Source organism: Leucoraja erinacea, chromosome 1 (assembly GCF_028641065.1).
Source record: "Leucoraja erinacea ecotype New England chromosome 1, Leri_hhj_1, whole genome shotgun sequence".
Lineage (NCBI taxonomy): Eukaryota > Metazoa > Chordata > Chondrichthyes > Rajiformes > Rajidae > Leucoraja > Leucoraja erinaceus.
This window is the reverse complement of record NC_073377.1, coordinates 87,025,289-87,031,288: the sequence shown is the minus strand read 5'-3', so window position 1 is coordinate 87,031,288 and position 6,000 is coordinate 87,025,289.

Below are 6,000 nucleotides of genomic sequence, written 5' to 3'. Positions count from 1 at the left end.
TAAGTAAAGCAGTAGGAATCTCCCACCTGTATCCGTGTCCCAGCAGAGTTTATTTAACCCAAACAAGTTACAATGGGAATCTGTCAGAATGCCTTAACAACATCGAACTGAAGTAACATCGGTATGGTTACGTTGAATTATGAATTGACCGATCACTATTTTTTTTTTCTTCAACAATTCTCTACAATGATCATGTTTGAACTATCCAATTTGAATTACACAGGATGAAAGTAAAACCTTTCTTCATAAAATGTTTTAGGTTTGTGTTTCCCATCTTCATAATAAGTTACACACAAACCTCAGAAGATCTTAGTTAAGTTAAATGTCTTGAGTCCCCTCTGCTTAGGCGCATCTAGATATTAATGCCATCATCAGAGTGTTAGTGCCTTACTAGACTAGTTCAAGTATACCAGGGCTGGTGGTTGTGGCATCTCTCCATGAGATGTGTGCAGTCGCAACTTAATGTGTTCCAGTGATTCTGGAAAAGCTAGCAAATGTAGGTGAAGTACTGTACAAAATAAACTGAGGAATACATTAAGTGATGCCAATCCCTCCATATCTAGATTTGCCTAACCCGAGGGGACTCAAGATCATATGCACTGGCAGGAAATGGTGAGAGCGAGAGAGAGAGGAGTAGGTTAAGAAGGTTCAACTGCTTAATTCTACTCCATTTACTCAATTTTCTTTGTACTACCATCACCCCTGCCAGCCATCTCCTATTTGTCACTTTCTCCACCCTACCTACTCCCATCCTCATATTTTAATGCTTGCTGCCTTAGTCCATGCCGATCAGCTATCATCCATTCTATCCTACACACTAGGGATGATGATGTTCTATCATTAATGTTTTATTATTATTAATGTTTAGTGTTTTCTGAGTCATTCGTAACTGTCACTGTATGTCATGTTGTTACTTGTGGACGGAGCACCAAGGCAAATTCCTTGTATGTGAATACTTGGCTAATAAACTTACTTAAACTTACAGATGCCTACAAACCTGCACGTCTTTGGAATGTGTGAGGCACCCAGAGGAAACCCACAGTCACAGGGAGAATGTAGAGACTCCATACAGATAGCACCCATAGTCGGGATCGAACCCGGGTCTCTGGCGCTGTGAGGGAGCAACTCTCCCGCTGCGCCACCATGTCACATGCATGTCTGTGCTTGTCAATGTCCAAATCTCAGTGTTATCTGTTTTGCTTGGGTCATGGCCTGCTTGAGTTCCTGTTTATGTCTGTAGATTGGTGACCCAAGGCCAAGATATCATTGTGTCCAGCTACAAACAGAGGGAAGCTTGTTTCCAGCCTGGGGACTATGACTGAATGCAGAGGATTCAGGTTTACTCTGTGCACCTTCAAGCACTACAATGATCATTAACGCTATCTCTATTCCACACCTGTCCCTCATTTCCCTGTCATGAGGCTACATCCCCAACAACAGCGTTCACATCAGACTGAAGATAGTCACAATATGCAGGAGGAACTCAGCGGGACAGGCAGCACCTCTGGAGAGTAGGAATGGATGATGTCGAGACCCTTGTCTTCAACCATTCCTTCTATCCAGAGCTGCTGTCCGTCCCGTCTATCCTCGGCGTGAGTGACTCCAGCATTCGGTCCTTTTGTCAGTATCCCGTACCTGCCTTCTCTCCATCCATACCCCCTGATCCCCTTAGCCACAAGGGCCACATCTATCTCTCGGTCTGTGTGAAAAAAGTTCTTCCAGCATCCGCAGTTCAACCCTTCCTACACACCAGACTGTTTGGAATCAGCTGATCTTTTCCCTCTCTCTCCTTCTCAATAACATTTCCTAGATCTGGAGAGATAATATGCTCAGTACAATCACCTCTCAACTGCATCATTTTTCCTTTTTGCTTGAGACTTCTTTTTAAACCCCTATCCCAATCCCAGTTCTCTGATTATGCTCCACAGAATAACTTGATAATCCCTGGGCTTGTGAACGAACATCTGATCAATTTGCGGTTAGTGATTCAGCAACATTTTTGAGGTTAGTCAGTACCAATTTAGAACTGATGTCTGGGCTCCATGTGACAGTGGTATTCATGGTTATCTGAAGTAGTGGATGATATTTAGCTTTCATAAAGCTGTGGCTTTGCAGTAGATGGAATCAGTCCCAATAGCTTTTCTTCGCCCTCAGGGGTGGGAATGCAATTGGTATAAAGTGCGCCACCTAATGGGCAAGCCGGGCACAGGCGTGATCCACTGGCTGAGACAACAGCCACTCAGAACCGTTATTCATGCACACATCCTCTGGCACAGACTGAGCCACCGTTCTTTCTGAAAATCTATTTGGAAAGTGGTTTTCATGTTTCCTTTCCCATGATTTGCCAGCGATGTGGTAACATAGGAGTGTGGTAAAAGCCAGTTATGGTGTTATGTTACATGGAATTTGAAGAGCTACATAAAGAAAACAAACGTGCTCCGCAGGAATTCAAATTTGGCTTGCCTTCATAATAGTAGTGAGTATATTGCTAAGTAAACCTGCTTGATCAAAAGATTCTGCTGGTTGTACATGCGAGCGATTCCCCTGCACACTGCAAGTAGCTAGGATTATAAGATCATAAGTGATAGGAGCAGAATTAGGCCATTCGGCCCTTCAAGTCTACTCTGCCATTCAATCATGGCTAATCTATCTCTCCCTCCTAACCCCATTCTCCTGCCATCTCCCCATAACCTCTGACAACTGTACTAATCAAGATTATCACTGGCTTAAAAATATCCACTGACTTGGCCTCCACAGCCTTCTGTGGCAAAGAATTCCACAGATTCTGACTAAAGAAATTCCTCCTCATCTCCTTCCTAAAAGAACATCCTTTAATTCTGAGGCTATGACCTCTAACGTGGACATAAATGATAGGATTAGGTTATTCTGCCCATTAATTCAACACAATTCAATCATGGCTGATCTATCTCCCCCGCTTAATCCCATTATCCTGCCTTCTCCCCCATAACCCCTGACACCCATACAAGTTTGGAGGAGAGGTGAATTCTCACGTAATTTGTTTGATGGTTTTTGCATTCCTATTTTTCTTCTTGCTGGTTCCACTGGAATAGGGAAATGCCAATGTAAATCCCAATGGTCACATAATAATCCAATCAATGAAGCAACCAAAGAGCTTGCTTCGCTATAAGATCTTTGGAAGCAACCTCCCCAATCAAGAAATCAACCTGGTATCTAACAAGTAACATTCATGCCACTGATCTGCCTGTGTAGACTAAAGAGGGTGTGTTACAATTACAGTGGAAACAGTTTAGAATGATCAATTGGAGCATGCTTCCTTTTGATTATCACAATCTTGTTGATCGTTGTATGCAAATTCCTGCATATCTGTGCATCAGAAAGCGGCACTAATGAAACCATGGAACGGAAAGGATTTTACAGTTTTTATTTGCAAAAAAAATCAAAGCTATTTTAGAGCAACAAACCGCATAACTATATTTATCATAGAATATAATGTGGAAAAAATGTGAGGTAATTTGGTTTGGTGGAAAAACAATGGAACACTGAGTATTATGTAAATGGAGAGAGATTGAAAGCATTAGATGGACCCATGTATCCTTGACCTTAAATCACTGGAAGTTAACGTCCAGATAACATGGACAATGAGGGAGGCCAATGGACTATTAGCATTCTTGCAGGAGGATTTAAATGTAAATATAAAGACTCTTTGCAGGATTTATATAGAGCCCTGGTTAATGCTGTGTACAGGTCTGACCTCTCCACCTTAAGAGTGATAGAAGGAGAATTAAAAATATTCACAATTGATTCCTAGGGTGCAGGCATGGTAATGGTCTATTAGGCACACAATGCTGATGCTCCCTCGAGCTTAGAATAATAGGTGATCTCATGGCAAGATACAAAATCTTTCCAAGGATTTTAGATGCAGGGATGATGATTTCCCAGACTCGGATGCCTGGAACTGGAAGCCCTGATACCAAAGTGAAGAATTCGCCATTCAGTGCTAAAGTTTCTTCACCAGGAGAGAGTGAATGCTTGGAATTTGCTATCCAGGGCAGCTGTGGAGGCTGGATGGTTCAGTGCATTTAAGCCAGGGATGCATAAATTGTAAACGATTTATCAAAGGATACAAAGTTAGTTCAGGAAAGTGTCACCAAGGTGAAAGATCAGCCATGATCTTATTAAATGGTGGATCAGACACAAGGTGCCAAATGACCTCACCTCCAAAGTCTGAAATTCTCTCCCAAACTTTAGTTGATATCCAGGAAAAATAAGATCCAGAATAGGGGCTAAAATAAATTCAAGATGTCATTGGTTTTCCCATTTTTCTTTATTGATAAGCAGAAACAAGTGCTTCCTCATTGCATTTGCTTTATGCTGCTTTAGTACTTTCCTTTAATGGTCATGAAAGCCATCGAGAAATGGGAATAGACATTAAATCTGATGGTTATTATATCCATCTGTATACTTGTTCCGACCATTCAGCTTTCATATGAGATTCCGTGTTGTGGACAGTCTTGTAATTGTGCAGCTAAAGGACTGAAAATTTTGCAGGTTTTTCCTGATTTTTCCATTCTTGGGAAGGGATTTAGAGAATCCCAAGAGAATTGACAGAGACACCATATTGTCTGAACCCATGTACACATTGAAATCTCAGCATGTGTCAGCTTCACTAAGATATTTCATGTGGTGGCATTGCACGTGCAGAAACACAGTATACAGCAAGTGTTTGGTTATTCAGCGTTTGCACAAGCTGTGAAATTCCTTCCTGACTGTGAAACATAGGGACAGAAATGGTGCAGAATTGAACCTTACAATGTTCATTGATTATAATAACCTAAGGTAGGTAACCATCCTATGATTCGCTGAAACAGATTAGTCTATTAAAAATCTTGTTGATTTTGTCATCCAACCAATTTTTTCTAACTCGCGTAACTGAGAAATAGTATTGAAAAGTACTGAAGAAGGGTTTCGACCCGAAACGTTGCCTATTTCCTTTGCTCCATAGATTCTGCCTCACCCGCTGAGTTTCTCCAGCATTTTTGTCTACCATGGAGAAGTATCATTTTGTCTATGATAAAATTGCTTGCTCTAAGATTTTCTGCTCCGTAACATCAACCCCATGTATCGTGTGGAAGAAACATGGAAAAATTACTGTGAAAAATCTGCTGTCCCATAAGTTGAACTCAGTACAATAAATTAACAAAATGTAAGTGATATATTCATTTAAACAATAATTGGATTCATTTAGATAACTTTACAATAAAAAATCCAATTACAGTAGAAATGTTAATTGGTGCATTCCTGACATTAGTCAACAGGACTGTTCTGAATGTACTGCACAAGCAGATTCAAAAGTAACCTTCCAAATTAGATGAATATTTGAAAGAAGATTTTAGAAGGATGAGAGGGTATCTTATTGAAACATATAAGATTGTTAAGGGTTTCGACACGCTGGAGGCAGGAAACATGTTTCCGATGTTGGGGGAGTCCAGAACCAGGGTCCACAGTTTAAGAATACGGGGTAAGCCATTTAGAACGGAGACGAGGAAACAATTTATTCACAGAGAGTTGTGAGTGTGTGGAATTCTCTGCCGCAGAGGGCAGTGGAGGCAGGTTCTCTGGATGCTTTCAAGAGAGAGCTGGATAGCGCTCTTAAAGATAGTGGAGTCGGGGGATATGGGGAAAAGGCAGGAACGGGGTAGTGATTGGGGATGATCAGCCATGATCACATTGAATGGCGGTGCTGGCTCGAAGGGCCGAATGGTCTACTCCTGCACCTAGTGTCTATTGTCGATTGTCTAAGACTTTTGCAGGATGGTGATGTTAGAGTCTGCAATTGCTGGAATCATGAGCAAAAAACAAAGTGCTGGAGGAACTTAGCTGGTCAGGCAGCATCTGTGGAAAGAAATGAACAGAGAACTTTTCAGGCAGGTCCCTTCTTCAGATGGAGTGTCTCCAACCACTGATCTTTATGTCTCCTCCAGCATTTAGTTTAAGTTGCTTGACATTTGCAGGATAACG